Raw genomic sequence first — 17,893 nt, forward strand, 5'->3', positions numbered from 1 at the left:
CCCTCACTGCCCCACACTGCATGGGAGTCTCTGCATGAGTCCTCTAGACCTCCCCACTCCCCCAGCCCCCCCATGGCTGCCCTGCTTGCTGGGGCTCTGGCCCTTTAAGAAAAAAAAAAGAGAAAATCCCTGGGACTCACTGCTCCTGGTGCAGCCTCAGGTCTTCGGGAGCTCCTGCAGACAGTGGGGATCACCCCTGCCGGCTGGAGCGGTGAGTCTTGGGGTTTCTTCAGGTTTTTCTTTTTCTTAAAGGGCTGGAGCTGGACCGTGTGGGGCACCCATGGCGGGGGGGCTGGTAGAGTGGGGGGGAGGTTTGGGGGTTTGTGCAGACCTCCCCATGCAACATGGGGCAGTGGGGGAAAGCAAGGATCACTCTGCACCTGGCAGCACCTGCTGAACTAGGTTTTTTTTCCCCAAATGCTGGGAGCTGGGGTGGGCGGGGTGGCCATTACTGGACTGGGAAAGGGGTGGGGGATGGGCCTAGCTTGGCTGATTCAGAGATTCAACTCCTGCCGAATCTCCGAATCAGCTTCAGGCAAATTGAATCAGGACAGTGATTCGAATCACCAAATTGAAACACTGTCCCCCGAATCTGCCAAATCTGAATCTGAAGCAAATATCAGGCGCTTTGCACAGGCCTAATAAATTCAGAATCTATACATGGCCAAGATGCAACCCAAGGTGAGAGCTCCCTCAGCCAAAAGTTCGTCACTCAGTAACAGATGAGGGGCCCTTGTTTCTTTATCAGCCCCATTAATTTCAGACTTTAGGGAGGTCCTTTTGAAAAGTTTCTTTTTTAATGAATAACTGTAATTAATAAGCAGCTGCTTTAATATTAAGTTTAATAGGATTCAACCTTTACATCAGCATGGATAAAGTATACACATGTATGCATTGTATATCAGCCTCCATGCTGATAACACATGGAATCTAGGACTATAAGCATATGCCCATACAGTAGCCATGTCTACATGTGCACTTTACTGCAGTGTAGATTAATTAGCTGTGGAGTAAAGCATCACCATCTACACATGCAACAGTATTAGGCCGCAGTAAACTAATTGGCACCACTGTAAGATAGTAGCATCCCCAGCACAACTATCTTACAGTAGAGTAATTAACTGTGATTAAATGCAAGTGTAGATTCTGACTGTGGGCACATCCACACATGCAGTCATGTGCACTTGTAGCAGCTCAAATAGGAGCAGCACAAATTTGAGCTGGGGAGTTTTGCCTCAGTGCAAGTGCCCCAGACCTTCACTTTGGTGTGGATCAGGTTGTGCTACTTGGGGCAAAATAACCCTGCCCAACTCATCCTGGATCTGCAGCCAGGGGGAGCTAGAGCTTAGGGCCAGCACCTAAGTGCCCTGGTGAGCAGCTCAGGGCTACTTGTCCTCAGGAGCTTCTGGGACCCAGCCATTTGATATCTGCGGAAACTACCCCTTGTGCCAGCTGGACTGCTGAAGCAGCCCTAACGTGGAGTTGTTCCTGCCCTCTCTACCCACTGCAGCAGCCTGGCAGTGGGGGCTGCTGCATAGCTGTAATCTGCTGCCACCTGCGACAGCATCCACGTCCTTGGACCTGTGGCCCCATGGCTATGCCCCTGCCAAATCCGGATGGGGTGCCCCCACTCTGCCATCTGGGCAGCTATCACCCAGAAGATGTGCTCCTTGTGGTGGCCTGCTCTGAATTGTCCAAGTGTGTCCTCTTGGCCCCAAATGGCCAACAGGTCAGCTACCTCATCTGCCCTCCAGCTGGGTCCCCAGTGCTGGCCTTGGACAGGCTTCTCTGCCTGGGTCTTGCCACTTGTCTCAGCAGCAGAGATCCTGGTATTCCTTGTTTAAAAATTGCAAATTCTCTGATAGGAAACCCAAATTTTCTCATTAAAATACCCCAAACGGCGTTCTTCCGCTATTAAAATGAAACATCACTATATAGAGCGAGAACAGATGGGCAATGTTTTATTGACATATTTACAAGTTTAAAGCAGTTTGGAAGCCTACCAGTGCCTCTATCATCATAATATAATACATTATAAATATCTATACACTTTGGCATTTACTTTTGGTTTTTTTGTCATAGAAAAATAAGAGATGCCCTACACACTTTGCTCAGCAGGATGTGCAGCGCTGAGCAGCACTGATATGTCAGTGCCTTGCCCCTGCCCTTGCCCCTCACTCTCAACTCACAGCCTGCCTCCCGCTCCCAGTCCCCTTACTCCTGACTCCCAGAGCTGGGTACGTGCATGAGGTGTTTGTGGGGGAGGGCTTGGAGGTTTGGGGTTTGTGGGTAGATTGTGGGAGGACTATGGGTGTGGGGGGGCCATATGAGGGGGCTGCTCAGGAGGGGTGGGTCCCCTGCCCCCTGCAGGGCCCAGAGCCCCCCAGCATGGCTGGCAGCTTACTGTCACCAGCAGTGGCCATCAGGGCACCCAGGGCCTTGTGGCACAGACCCCCCATGTAGCATGGGGCAGTAAGGAGCAGTGCGGTTTGGCGTCACCTGACAGGCACCCGGCACTGCCTCTGCTAAATGGCGTGGGTGCAGCCTGTCTTGGTGAGGTGCCATCTGACACCATGCACCTTCAGGCAGCTCCAGGCCACTTAGGCTGGTGGTGCAGCTGTCACCTGGGGCCCCACACTGCTGAACTCTGTAGGTGTAAATTGTGGGTATAAATTGTGCCCAGTGGGGGGGATGCCCCAGTCCCTGCTCAAAAAGATGGAGGCAAAGAGATTGTTAAAAAGGTTATCTTTGTCATCTGGTGTGACCACCAGATTTCCTAGCGGATCCTGCAAAGGCCCTATATTACCTGGTACCTTCTTTTTACCCCCTCTGTAGTTAAAAAAGGACTTCTTATTGTCCTTGATCTGGGTTGCTAGTCCCAGTTCCATTTCTGCCTTAGCCTTCCTAACAGCTTCCCTACAATCTCAGGCAATGGAGGTATAATCCTCCTTGGTGATGGTCTCTCCCTTCCATTGGGTGCACACCTCCTTTTTAGCTTCGAGACATTCTTGGATGCTTTTGGTGAGCCATGAGCACTCCTGCCCCCATTGATTCGTGTGGGGATTGTCACCCTTTGGGCTTGGAGGATTGTCTCCTTAAGGAAAGACCACTTTTCCTGGACTCCCAACTCCCCTCCCCTCTGGGACCTCAATGCCTCCCCAGCTAGTCTCCTTACCTCATTGAAATCCACCCTCCTGAAGTCCAGGGCTGTTGCCTTGGTGCAGGCCTTTGACACCCTGCACTGGATGGTGAATTTCAGCAGGCGATGATCACTGTTGCCCAGGTGGTCGAGAACTCGCAGTCCACTAACCAGATCATTGCCCATCGCCAGGACCAGGTCCAACAAGGCATTTCCCCTGGTGGGACTGTGTACCTCCTGGGTTAAATGGAGGTCCAGTAACTTGGCTAGGAACCTACGTGAGCAGTCAGACCTGGCTAACTGCTCTTCCCAGCAGATGTCCGGATAGTTTAGGTCACCCATGATGACCACGTCCCTTGACTTAACTACCTCTGCAAGCTGACCTGAGAATTCCTGGTCTAGCTCTTATCCCTGGTTGGGTCCTGGGGTAACTTGGTCCTGGGGTAGCTCTTTGAGAAAATTATCCAGGAGCACATCTGCGAGGGACCAGCAGGGGTGATCATGCTTAGGGACAACCAACATGGGTTCATTTGAGGCAGGTCCTGTCAGACCAATCTGATGGCCTTCTATGACCAGGTCACAAAATCCTTGGATGCAGGTGTCATGGTGGACATAGTCTTTCTGGACTTTAGGAAGGCCTTCTACACTGTCTCTCACCCCATTCTCATTAAGAAATTAGGTGACTGGCGTTGCTGCCTACAGAGTCAGATGGGTTGCAAATTGGCTGGAGGACTGTACCCAGAGAGTGGTGGTGGATGGGTCATTTTCGACCTGGAGGGATGTGGGCAGTGGGGTCCCCCAGGGCCCGGTCCTCAGGCCCACACTGTTCAACATCTTCATCGGTGACTTGGGCGAGGGGGTGAAAAGCACCTTATTCAAATTCACAGATGACACTAAAATGTGGAGAGAGACACTAAAATGTTGGCATGCTGAAGGAGAGGGACAGGCTACAACTAGATCTAGACAGGTTACAGGGGTGGGTGGATGAGAATAGGATGGGATTCAATACTGACAAGTGCAAGGTACTACACCTGGGGAGGAAGAGCCAGCAGCATAGCTACAGGCTGGGGAACTCCCTTCTAGTCAGCACAGAGGCAGAAAAGGATCTTGGTGTCATTACTGATTCCAAAATGAACATGGGCCACCAATGTGGGGATGCAGTCAGCAAGGCTAACTGCACCTTGTCATGCATCCACAGATGCATCACGAGCAGGTCCAAGGAGGTGATCCTCCCCCTGTACAAGACACTGGTCAGGCCGCAGTTGGAGTACTGCATCCAGTTCTGGGCGCCACACTTCAGGAGGGATGTGGACAGCATCGAGAGGGTCCAGAGGAGGGCCACTCACATGATCATGGGGCAGCAAGACAGGCCCTATGTGTGGAGGCTGCGGGACCTGAACCTGTCCAGTCTCCACAAGAGAAAGCTGAGAGAGGATCTGGTGGCCATCTACAAACTGGCCAAGGGGGACCAGCAGGCTATGGGAGAGTCCCGGCTCCCCTGAGCTCTACCAGGAGTAACGAGGAATAATGGCCATAAGTTGACTGAGAGTAGATTCAGGCTAGATATCAGGAGGCACTGCTTTACAGTCAGGGTGGCTAGGATCTGGAACCAACTTCCAAGGGAAGTGGTGCTTGCTCCTATCCTGGGGGTCTTCAAAAGGAGGCTAGATAATCACTTAGCTGGGGTCATGCTTTCCTGCCCATGGCGGGGGGTCGGACTTGATTATCTGCTCAGGTCCCTTCTGACCCTACCTACTATGAAACAATCTTAAATGTTGTAATCTGCCCAACACAAACAATAGAATCTTGGCTTATCCTTTAACTTTTTGTAATATATAACTATATATAATTATATTGTTACCTATTATACATAGTATGTATATTTACAGTATTACACAGTGAATGTGTATGTGATGTATTTATATTTACACTCTAATAATATCATAAAATTATAAATATATATAACTGCTACATTCAAACATAGTTACATTATAGTTACATACGTGCTCATATAGGCATGCAATTTTATGTCATCATTACACGGTATTTGGATTCAAACAAGTTTCTGATGTGATGATTCTATCTTAGGAGAAAACATAATTATAAAAAATTGCCACAGGAGGGCTCCCTGGTTTAACCTTTACAGATGTGGCAATGTTTGCAAGAGGCTTTATTTCTTTTTCTTAAACATTTTGTGAGTCAATCTGAAGCTCAAAAAAGTCAAAGGCCTAAAGACTCTGCTGCAAGGCCAGGATAGCAGCCACCAGAGGAAACCAATGTGCTTGATCTCATCTGTAACTCCTGTCTCATTTTTCTCTTTGCATCTGAATACTCTTGACCTAAAGCATCCTCAGGCTTTTCAAGTCTTAAGCTCCACTGGAGGACAGAGACCCAGTGCTGACAAATTGTGTGCAGGTTTTAATGGTGTTTGTCAGAGAGTCTAGAAGAAGATTACCAAACTCATTTTCACTGCTGGCCACACCTGAGTGCTGACCCTTGCTATTGAATGTGAAGGCAGGCACAAGATTTCACAAAAGGGATTCTCCCCAAATCCTGTGTTACCTGTCAGCTCTGTGTTCCAGAGGAAGCCCTGGCACTCAGCATGCTGGACTTACAAAGGACTTTTTCTTCTTCCTCCCATCCCATACACACACACCTCATCCACCCAGAACTAAGCAGAAGAAAAGTTTAATAGGGATCTCAGGCTGTACAATCCCCAGTCCCAGTATGGGAGGCCAGTTAAACTTGATTGACTAAAACTCTGTTGCCAGGTTAGGGAATGTTGAGGCAAGTCAGAGGGGGTATGGGCTGATCGAGTCAGAGGGGGTATGGGCGACATTTGAACAATAGTTAAGGGTTCATCACAGTGTCCAGCCCCATTGGAGCTCTGACCACAAATACTGCCATACTTTTCCTGGGATGACTGGTGGAAGTCCTCCCCGCAAAGTTTATGAACACTCCAAGTAATCCCCCTAAGTCTGTTAAAAGACTACAGTAAAATCTGAAATTCATGCTAAGCTGAGGCTTATTCACAACAGGTAAAACACAAAATACTGATGCTGACTTCACAGTGCAAGCATAGCTGAGAAGAAACAATGTGGTATCCCCTCCAGTATATCTTCTATATTCATAATAATTTCAAGCTGGCTCCTAGGTGTCTGGTTACACCTTAATACTTGATATTTTTCCTGGTTGTTAATCAGTTTCTTGAGATGTTCCAAACCAGATAACGCTTTATCACTGAAAAAGGTAATTCATTTAAATTTAAGCTGTTTAAATAACAGGATTTTCCCTGTTAATTATGGCTTGGGACCCTCTTGATTTACATTGAAGAGGCTGAACTAAGGGTATGAGAAAGCTGTAAAGCAGCAAACAGTCTGCTTCAAGAGAGAGAAATCTTTCTGACACCATCCACTGTTGTCTCAAGAAGTGGAGAGAAACAGATCGTCTCCCTTCAACAATCATGTTAGAAACTTTGCTTGTCAACAAATCACCCGAGTGCCTTAGAACGGTAATATCCCAGCTCTTGCCTTCTCTCTCTTTCTCTCTGGTTTTTCTTTTTCTCTCTAGACATAGCTTTCTGAACATAAATTGTATTAGTTAAGCTTGAGCTAAGTTTCCCCAAATACTCAATTAAATCAGGGTAATATTGTAATTGTTTTGTTTGTTTTTCCTTGCATGGTGATTACTACTAGTACTATTATAAATTTCATAGACTCAGCAATAAATAACTTTTATAGTCAAACTGGTGGTAATCGGGTATATTTTTCTTCTCTACTTCCCCTTCCCCACTTACTCTGTAGCAATGCTTTTTTTACTTAAGCAAAGATCCTGGTGAAGTCCAGAAATACTGTGGGGTCCACTCATCAAAAAGCTACCACTACTAGGACAGTTAGGGCAAAAGATTGGGACATGCTGAGTTTGAGACATAAGGGGATCAGCTTGTACAGGCTGATTGACCCAGTTTGGCTCAGATGTGCCCTAATGAACTGAATGCTGGCCCATGAGGGTGTCATCTGGACACCCAGCCAGATTCAGAGGTATTCTGTTCACCTGTGTGCTTGTATCTGGCTGCATTTTATTGTTACCTTAATGAACTGATTCCTGACATATGAGGGTGTCAGCCTGGACATGCTGATCAACCTGGCTGGGTAAGGTGTGTCACGTTAGAGTGTGTGCGTGTGTGTTTGACTGATTTGGTGGCTGGAGGAACCCGCCCCCACTGAAACTGAGTCTTGCAAGATAGCTCCATTGGGGGTGAGGCCTTGCAGAAGTGAGAGATACAGCTCCATATAGAAACAGAAGTAACACAAGCAGCACATTGATAGAATTACAAAGACCCTAGAAATGTTTCCTAATGACCACACCCCAAAGTGATGGGCAAATCTGGTAACACCTGGAAAAAACAGATATTCTCATTAGCTGAAGCCTGTTTGCTGTGTAAGGGCTGAAGGAAACAGGTCAAAAAAAGAGATAGGAAAATGTGATTATTTTTCCAATTTCCTTTTAAAACATCTGGACATAGGAGTTTGATCATTTTTTTCTTGCTGAGTCATTTTTTCTCTAGACTCAGAGAAAGAAGTTCTATTTATTAATGGGAAAATCAGTACTGACATCTGATTTGGTCAAGTCTTAAGCATTAGAAATCCCCTAAAAACTTTCCTTTTCTATGCTTCCATCAATAGCCTCCCTCAGACACAACATATACACACACTTTCTCTAGTTTTGCTCTGAGTTCAGATTTTCCTCTGGTTGTTTGGCCTCAAAGCCTAAGGAACACTGTACAACACATTAGTCACCATAGTTCACAAAAACACCAGCGAGCCAGATTGTCAGTTGACATAACTCATCATCACCCCATTCAAAGCAGTGGAGTTTCACTGATTTGCAGTGACTAAGAATATGACCTCTTGTGCTCATGCTAGTAAATGATACACATTGGACCATGTCTTGGAGAGAGACTTGGATAATGAAGCGTGAGAAAGCCTATTTCTTTATGCCTAGAGAACTCTGAGTATCAAATGTCTGTTCAGAATTCAGTGTTTAGGCAGGGTTTTAACAAAAGGCAGGGCACATAGATGACTATCGCTGAGATTTTGGTTACATAAAAAAGAAAATCTCAGACTTTTGCATGTAAACTGATCTCCCCACACTGCTCAAGAAGGAACTTCCCTTGCTCTCATCTACACCATTATTCAATTGCCTAGGGGAGAAATTGCCCTTGTATAGAGAGCCAGTGTGAAGGGTATACGCTACTTATGCCTCACTTTTTCCCACCAAAATAAAGGCCCTTGTTTGAACTCTGCATAAAGGGAATTTTCCACTTAAGTGATTTTTCTTTTTGGCCATGCTTCTCCAGAGTTGTCAGGACATGGCATTTGGCAGATTCATTGTCTGATGAATTACAGTTCCAGTATCTTGCAGTAAGTAGCATGACTTCTAATCTTGCACACAGGCAGGCCTGATTTGGCAAAGGGGAGCAGTCACCTACACTGCAGGGGTAGCTTCCACGCCTGCTCCCAGCTTCCTTCCCCAGCCAGACCATGCTGTGGGAGCTTCCAGACATGTAAGCTTCGCTTCCCTTCCCTTCCCATCTGTGCTCAAAGGCATGTCCCCTCCCCTCTCCTTCCCCCACTCTGTCACTTACCTCTGCCGCTTTCCCTACTGTCCCAGGGGCAAGAGAAACTTCAAAGCCCTTCCTGCCTACTCCCATCAGGCTGCATGGGGACTGGGCTCACCTGGGAAAAGTAGAAGCTGCAGCAGTGCTGATGGGCTCCTTCCCAGTCCCCTGGAAACAGGTGTGGGGAGGAGGAACACAGCTGAGCCTAGCCTTCACACAGCCTGGCTGGAGTGGGCAGATGTGGCTCAGAAGTTTTCCCAGCCCCAGGAGATTGAGGAAAGCAGCAGTAGCAGGTGGGGGAGGGAACATGTCTTTGAGCATGGAGAAGAAGCGAGGAGAGTTCTTACTTGCTTTGGAGACTTGAAAAAAGTCCCCAGAGTCTCTACAATGCAGTCTAGTCTGAAAGGGGCTATGCAGGTGTGCCACTGCACCCCCTCTGGATCCATCCCTGCTTAAACAAATAGTATTTCACCCACTAATTGTATATGTAGTCATATAAATGAGAAAGTCACACCCACGTCAAACATGATAAAGCATTAACAAAGCTGTATACTCTGGGCCGAATTCAAATCAGTGAAAATCAAGAGTAAATACACTAAAATCAGTGATAAAATGCCAGTAGCAACCCAGTGTGGGCTACAGGAGAGTCAGGCCCTTAAAAATGAGTGAGAAACTGTAAAAAGTCAAGGTTCCTAGACAGCTAATTAACATAGTCATGTTGTACACAGTTGTGTTTTCTATTCCTGTTTTCCTTACTGGATGTGTACCTAAATACATTTCTAAGTTGCTTTTAAGAGAAGTTTTTGCTTTTATTTCCAGCTTCACAGAATGTCTGAATAGTTTTTCCTCAAACTTTCCCCCCCAGAAAAAATCACATTTTGGCTGAGACCAATGATGGAAAATTTCAGCCTAGAAAGTAGAACCTTTCAGAAAGTTATGAGCAAGTCAAAACACTGGTATACACCAGCAACTGTTTCACAACCTTAACTACGGGGCTGTATTTGCTACCACACAAATACTATAAATGCATACATTATGTTTATCTGTACACATGTACATTAAAGTGAATCTACACAATCTGAATTATTTTACTGACCAGTAGCATAGGAAGACATACAAAAAACCTGTACTGTTGAGACATGTCTTCTGACTGATTTAACCTACTCCCCAGTCTTTCTGAGAAATACGTGAGTGCCTTTCTTTCATTGACACAGTCAGCGTGCCTGAACACGACAAGCCTCAGCTCTCTGATGTGGCTTCTTTTGGACTGGCACATCCCTGTATCAAAAGAGCCCTGCTGGCTAAATGTGAAATGGTGAGCAAATGCGCTGGCACAGAACAAATAAAAAGGAGGGATGTCATGTTGCAAATGAATGCAGATCAGGGCTTTGACAATAAATGTTGTTTGTACAGTTCTCAGCCTACTGCAACAATGCTGCAGGACATGATGCAAGAAGGAACATAAGAAGTGCCGTTTACTGGGTAAGACCACAGATCCATCTTGCCCAGTATCCTGTGTCACAGTGGCAGAGAGTACTTGTTGAAAGGGAGAGTGAACAGGAATGCTAAAGGAAATGCTAAAGGGACACGTGAGAAACTGCAATGCAGGTGTTTTCTATAGATGTGTCTGGAATGTGTTTCTTTCAGGAATATCAATATACATTTTCTATGTGATCAGCAGGGGAAACAACACGGTTTAGATATTACATAGTATGTTGGCATAGGAATCAAGAGACCTGAGTTCGGCTGTATGATCTGAGACATGTTGCCTAATCCGTGTGCCTTGGTGTTCATCATCTGTAAAACGTCTGTACTAATAACTCCCAAATGAATGAGTAGTCTTAAGTAATAAAAGGCTAGACTGTGATACATTATACATTCACACTAGTGTTCAGTGGTATAATCACTAGCTCCTGTGAGCAAGGATAACATCAGGGTTGAGAGGTGCTTCTGGGTCTCAGTGGCTGTGTCTACATGAGACACTGACTGCAGTAGCTCATTCCTGCCGTGTGGAATGGCACAAAGCGTGACGCAATGCTACTGCGGAGTAGTAATGAGCTATTGCACAGTCAGCATCACCTAAAAGCTGTTGGCAATGCTACTGCACAGTAAGTCTGATACAAGTAGTTAGTAAATGGCTGCACAGTAACAACTGCTCAGTCAGCATCTTGTGTAGATGTAGCCACTGTCTTCCAAGCTGGTGCAGTTTAGTCATTACCCCTTGCTCGGGGCGCTGCCTAAAAAGTATGATCGAGCCCTTCAAGTGGGTAAAGTGCCTTTTGTGTTGGGCAGAGAGGTCTCATATACGTTTTAAATGTTATTTTCCTCCAACCTCTGGTTATAGGCATAACGTGGCAACTGTGCACCCTGGGCAGCACTGGGAATGTAGCTGAGCAGCAACTGCAGCAGCTAGTGGTTTTGCACCTCCCCTTCCCTTCTCCCTCCCACTGCCCTGAATTGGCATCTGGGGCTCCTGCTCCAGTTATCACCCCGTACTTATGCTACTGCCTCTGGTTCATGATTCATCGTTTTTACATAGATACTCCCACTGCCCCTTTCCCTTCCCCCTTCTCCAAAAAAAGTAAGTTAATATCTATTGAATACAGGGGAAACAAACAAACTAATTCTAACATGCAGGTTATGTCTAGCTGTCACATGAAAGGATATGTTCAGCATGGGGACAAATTTACCTCGTTTGAGCATTGCTGCTCTTTCCTTTTGTTTTCCATTAGAGGGTGCTCTTGCTTCAAAAATCATTTCATTCCCAGGTCTCACCATCAAAGAATTTCCTTTAAGTCAGGTCTTCAAGTTAGGTGGTCCATTCCAGCTACCTAAATGCAAAGCAAGGTAAGAGACAGCATAGTTAAACAAGATAGCATTTCTTATTTTTCCTGCCTTCCAAGTCAGAAGCACCGGAGACATTTAAGATCAAGAGACAGCAGCTGTGCAGAAACGTTCTCCTTGGAATCTCTCATTACACAGACCCTGCTCTGAGCCTCACCAGTGGATTAATAACACTTTTCATAGTGTTTTTCTTTCTTCTTTTTTAAGGGACGGGGCAACTGTTACCAAAAACGGAGTCTTTAGAGAGACAAGACTACAGGCTTTCTATGATGAGGACTCTTTTGTGAGCTTAGGCACAGAATTAAGGGACAGTTACAGTATGATTACCCTTTTTGTATAGCAAATCAAGATACAATTTCATTTCTCAATGATCTTCCATTCCTTCTTAACAGGTAGGTTATTACTACCACCCAACTCAAATAAAGGGGACAAGAGGCAAGTCTGTATCCCAACCTTGTATTGATTACAGCCCAATGTATAGAATAAACACTGGTCTCAATGCCTATTAGCTACCTGCAACAACACAATACAGATTCTCACTGGTGGGAGAGACACGGGTGGAAGGAGGCACACAGGCTGGCAGCAAGTTGTCTTGAATTTGCTCCTTCTGACATCCTGTCCACTTTTAGCTTGTCCCATTCCGGCTTTCCTGATCTCCAACTATTCCCTTTTCCACAGATTGCATCTTTTCTACCTTGTATCTTATCTCTGTTGTCTCCTTCTGACTTTTTCTTCCCCTTGCTCTCTTCCCCCTCCCTTCCCTGGATTTCCTTTTGTCTTGCTTATCTCTGCCTATTTACATTTTCACTGACATCCCTCCACAATTTTAGCTTCTCTCATTCCTTGGAGTCTCAGACCAGCAGAGACTCCCTATGCCTGACAAAAGGTGATTGCACCCAAAAGCTTGCTAAGAACTTTTTTCCAACTATTCAGTTGGTCTAATAAAAGATCTCACATCCACCCAAAGAACCTTGCCTGCCTATGTCCTTAGACCAACATGGCTACAACCAAAAACTCAGCCTCCTTTTCCCCATCATTTATGCCTGATACTTATATGTAGCTTATTTTAATAAATATTCACTGATTAGCGTTATTCAGATTCCTTTGTTTCACTGAGATTTTAGGAACTGGACTGGACCAGTTTTTTTCTGTTGGCTTGGAAGTTGCCAATTAGCTACAGTCTAATCCTTATGAAAATGATAATTCTGGGAGACAGGACTTCTTATCTCTTTCCTTCACCATCAGGGAACACTACTTGATGTGTTCTGTTCCTTTTACTTTGATGACCAGGGTAGTTGTAACCTCTGCAAAGGTTTACGCTGGAACAGACTTTATGGTCTTCAACTTCAGGCACACTTCTGTAGCTTATCATAAGCCCCTTGAAAAAGGCCACATCTGGTAACTAAAACATATGATTATTTCAGTATGTTTCTAGCGGACTACATATAACTGAGTTCTTTTCAAAGGCAAAGCATCTGTTGTTACTTTTAGCTGCTGTTAAACACTTTCCCAAAAAACAGTTATTCACACTTGGCCTAGCCTAATATTAGTGGCTTTGATAAACAGATTCTCATTCAACTTTCCCAGGCTTTTGCTACGTCTGTAGCCTGCACAAGTCAGTGTAGTCAGTCAGTCACTGATTATATCTAAGCCTACACTTTGGGATTGTTTACATTTACATTTGAAATTCCATTTACACAAAACCATTCATTTTTGTAGCAGATGATAAAGATAAACTAAACATGGTATTTACAGGACTTGCAAATAGACATGCTTTAGTCAAGTGACGGTAGATAAATACAAATGGGGCAGGGAATTCTGCTTGATCGTGCTGCTAATGAAGACACGGTCATTATCTGTTCATGCATGGCAGTGCTTGATCTCAGGCAGTCCCCAGCATACCCTATGAGAATCCGATTTGTACAGAACTCTGCACCAATCCACCAAGATGTTAATATATTAGAGTTTTGCCCATTAATCAGATATCACATAGCTACTTGACATATATTTCATATCCTGGAAACATATCTGATCTCTCCTAGATTGACACTGAGTCCTTTGAAGCTGTACCACTAACTGTTCACCTTCTGCTTCCATCTAGATACTAGTGACTCCAAGATGGCAGCCTAAATCCATCCCTATAGTCTGAATTATGTGATTTTTGAAGTGTGCAGACTTGAACACTTCTGAAAGAAAATAAGTGTCAGAAAACTAAGAATGAAAACTTCTTTTTTGGGATCCTGGAAATACAATGTTGGCTGAGATCTGTCAACATTTGGGAATCTTAGTTAAACATGTCTGCATCTGCCTTAGAGGAGACACAGTTGACGCTGGAGGCAGTAGGGTGGAGGATTCCCCAGCAAGACCCAGCTGCAAATGATAAAGAAGAAAAACTCCTCTGCCGCAACTTCAGTTGCAGGCTGCTGCATTTATGACAGACACTCGTGGTCATAGCTTTCACTAGCATTTAGCAGCAGCTGTGCCCCCAGCTGTGAGCTTTCACTTTCTATTTTTAAAGTCAGTGAAATCAGGAGCATATGGGTTCTATAATTTACCATGTATTTTTTTAAATAATAAAATCCACTCAACAACATAGCAAGTTGTAATTCCACCCTGGATATTCTTTGCTTCCTAACCCAAAGATCATTTCTTGGATCTTTTGCAGGCTTAGGATCAGGTATAGCTGACTGTGCCACATTTTCCATGTGGTGGTATTTATAGACAGGGTGCACTGTACTGAACGCTATTGTGTATTGTACACTGAATCTTCCTGAGGCAAATAATCTTGATAGTATTGCCAGGTGGTCCAAAACTTTGAGATTAAACATGAGAACTCACAAGATGCTCTCTTCCTTTCCAACTGACAGTCTGTGGCCCCAAAAAAATGCAACCAAGAATGCATTTTGAACTATGTATTTAAGTATGTATAGTATTAAGCAAGATTGTATTTAAGTAGACAACCACTTTGAGCCAAAAGTCTATATGAAAGGGATAAAGGGAAGAGATCTGATACAAGCCATTGGAGGGAGCCAGTAAGATACAGGGTAAGGTACAAGATTATACTCAAAAACAATGACAAAAGTCATGAGCCTTTGATGAGTTTGGTAGGTAACTAGTTTTATTTTTCTTCATTTCTGTTAAAACTAAGTCCAACTTTTTAATAGGAAATAGCTGGGAAGCAGAAAGCGAGTCTAGACTGGAATCAAACTTGCTCTGACTATCTGTTCTGGGTAATATTAAAGAGAAAGGCTTTGGGAGATATTCTTACTGAATATCTTACCTCAGGAATGGACAGACAGGTAGCAGTGGATACCAGGTAGCTGTTATGTCTTGCCATTAAGTGGTGGGGAACAGGTAAGAGTTCATCTGCCTTTAGCAAACTGGTACTGTAGGATGGGCATAGACAGACATCTCTTAAACCCTGTAACTTACATAGGTGGATTTTTACCCTGATTTGCCGAAGGTACCCCAATTTATGGTTTTATATCATCTGTCTGATGCTGTTTTCTACAGAGGTATAATGCTAATTACACCAATGTAAACATGTCATCTATGTCTATAGTCTCCAACTTTTTGGGATGTCCCATTTGCCTCCATACTTCCTGATTTTGGGGCTGGAACCCACTAGGTCCCTTTCAGTGATTATCCTCCCCTGAAATACCAATTTAAGCGTCAAAGAGGCTCTTAAAGAGCATTTATACATGTGCTGTGGGAGGCGGGGGCTGGGGGGTGCTTTAATTCGAGTGGCTCCGACAGCCATTCTAAAGCAGCTGAAACATCTTGTGTATCAGCATCCTCATGCTGAAAAATGGCACTTTAACTAAAGCTCATTGAATGAGTTTTAGTTAAAGCAACCCCTCCACCATTTTTCAGTGCAGGGACACTGATACACATGACACTGGAGTCTGCTGGAGTGCAGTAATTACCACGCTCCAGCAGACTCAATTAATTGAATCTGCACTGATGTGGTCTAATTACAGTGTCAGAGCAGCTTCAATGCATGTGTATAGGTGCTCAAAATGCCTGTGAATCTAGAAGGGACCAATTACTTGTAGGCTTTTTCTTAAGAGACATTTCTAGTTGAATTAAGCCACTTATCTAACCAGGCCTACTTCCAATAAGTTTACTTTTCTCAAGGGATTTTTAGGATTAAGTTTCTTCTCAGGGTCTTATGATGTGCTTATTGCCATAGTATCTGAGCACCTCAATTACCCCATGGTCACCATAAGCATTGCTTTGTGGTTCAACTCAAACACAAGGAATGGGTCTGACATAGTTCCCAGTTGGTAAAGTTCCATGGCCTGGTTTATACTGCAATGAGCAGTAGATGGCATCTCCATCAGTAGTAGCAATTCACCTTACCAGTAGTAGCACGAACCTTTTGTGCTGTTTGTAACATGTTGCTGTCTTTGATCAGGGGAGCCAGGAGTCAGTTAAATCTATCCTGGTACATGGTGTCACAATAAATACTTTGATTTCTATAAGTTACAATACAGGGGGTCAGAATAAATGGTCATAATTATGCTTTTTGTCTTAACCATGTATGAATAAATAAAATGTCTCCTTTGCCTTAGAGGTTTGAGAATTAAAATGGGTCTAGAGTCTGAATTCTCTTCTGTACTAGGGCTGGGGCATATAAGCAGGGCAGCGTGGAAGACCTTGTGCTGTTACAGCTGTAGCAGTAAATGCACTGTAGATATTCAGAAAACTCAGTTTCTACATACACAAATCCAGCACCTTTCAACAACTGTAAATTAAATGACATAGAAGCCTGAACCCTATTTGGAGAATACAAGGAATGGAACAAAACTGAGAAGAACAACGTGAACAAGGATGCTAAGTGAATGTTTGGAGCTAGAATTGTTTTCCTATGGTAGTTAATTGGACACAAAAATTTCCCTTATTGTGTTGTTCCTATGAATGCAATTTCTGACTTAATTTAACCCAGAGGTTAATTGACATGAAACAAACAAATCATCATGGCATCACACTTGGCTTCCTGCCTATTCATCAAGTTCTGTTTGTGCTTTATTATCTTCTGCTCTTTAGCCATCTCTGACTTCATCAGTTTTGGTCTTGTTTTTCTTAGTGGTTTACCTTTCATACTAAGCCAGTTATCTGCAAAATCCACATTTGTAATTACCACTGATTAAGGCAACACCTATTGACGGGGCAGTGCTCATCAGCTGCAACTTCATCATCTTCTGATCTGAGCCAAAAAAGCTCCTGGGAACTAAGCAAATGCTTCAGCTTTTAGATCATTAGATCCTTCCCTTTCCAGCAGTATCCTGCGTAGATACAATCTACACACTTAAAAGGCAGAGCTGGAAACTAAAAAGTGACTTGGCTAGTAGGATGCCATGTTTGAACCTATTTTGGCAGGGGGTTAGATGAGATGACTTAATAGGGCTTTTCCATCTCTCATTTTCTGTGTCCTCCTTAGCTCTTGGGAAATGTTGAGCCACTAGGTTAGCAGATACTTCTGTTTGTCCCTTCTGTTGGTTCCTTTATTTGTTATATTTCTCCTGGTTACTTTCAGAAGGAAAAACATGTAAGGTAAGTTGGGAGTTACAGCAAGATCAGAGATGAAGAAGGTTAGCTTAAAAATCTGTCATAATGCTTGTTATATAATAATTTTAAAAAGCATCAGAACCGGAGGTCAATAGGAGACAGCAACTCACAAATGGTTTCTCCTGAAAGTAGGATTATAGGAAAACAGATGGAAGCTTTCATCTATGTGAAGTGCTTTCCATGGCAAGGTAGACAACCAACTCACTTTCAGAGCATAAAAGGGGCGTGCTCCACACAGTGGGACACCATGATCATGAAATAGCAGCTAGGGGGATAGCCAGTTGCAATGCTAGGGTGACAAGTGTTGATACATAGACAGAAGTCTGGAAGTGTAGCTCTTGTGGATCTTTCCTAAACAGAAATTACCACAGTTTCATAGTTAGTAGTATCGGAAGGGACCTGAGCAGATCATCAAGTCCAAACCCCTGCCATGGTAGGAAAGAGTACTGGTGTTCATCTAGCCTCCTTTTAAAGACCCCCAGGGTAGGGGCCAGCGCCACTTCTTTTGGAAGTTGGTTCCAGATCCTAGCCGCCCTGACAGTGAAGTAGCGCCTCCTGATATCTAACCTGAATCTACCCTTTGCCAGCTTGTGACCATGATTTCTTGTCACTCCTGGTAGTGCTTGGGGAAATAGGGACTCTCCGAATGCCAGCTGGTCCCCCCTGACTAGTTTGTAAACAGCCACTAGATCCCCCCTCAGCCTTCTCTTGTGGAGGCT

The 17,893-nt window shown here is 44.4% G+C and overlaps 1 long non-coding RNA gene across 1 annotated transcript in view; it reads right to left on the bottom strand.

Moving 5' to 3' along the window:
* Positions 1-17,893, bottom strand: part of LOC109316292 — a 149,843-nt gene that overhangs the window by 6,200 nt on the left and 125,750 nt on the right. The window contains exon 2 of the long non-coding RNA XR_002102797.1: positions 11,450-11,590. This is a non-coding gene — a long non-coding RNA (uncharacterized LOC109316292). The remainder of the gene's footprint in view (positions 1-11,449; positions 11,591-17,893) is intronic.

This window comes from Crocodylus porosus, unplaced genomic scaffold (assembly GCF_001723895.1).
Source record: "Crocodylus porosus isolate Cpor-Errol unplaced genomic scaffold, CroPor_comp1, whole genome shotgun sequence".
NCBI classification, from domain to species: Eukaryota; Metazoa; Chordata; order Crocodylia; family Crocodylidae; genus Crocodylus; species Crocodylus porosus.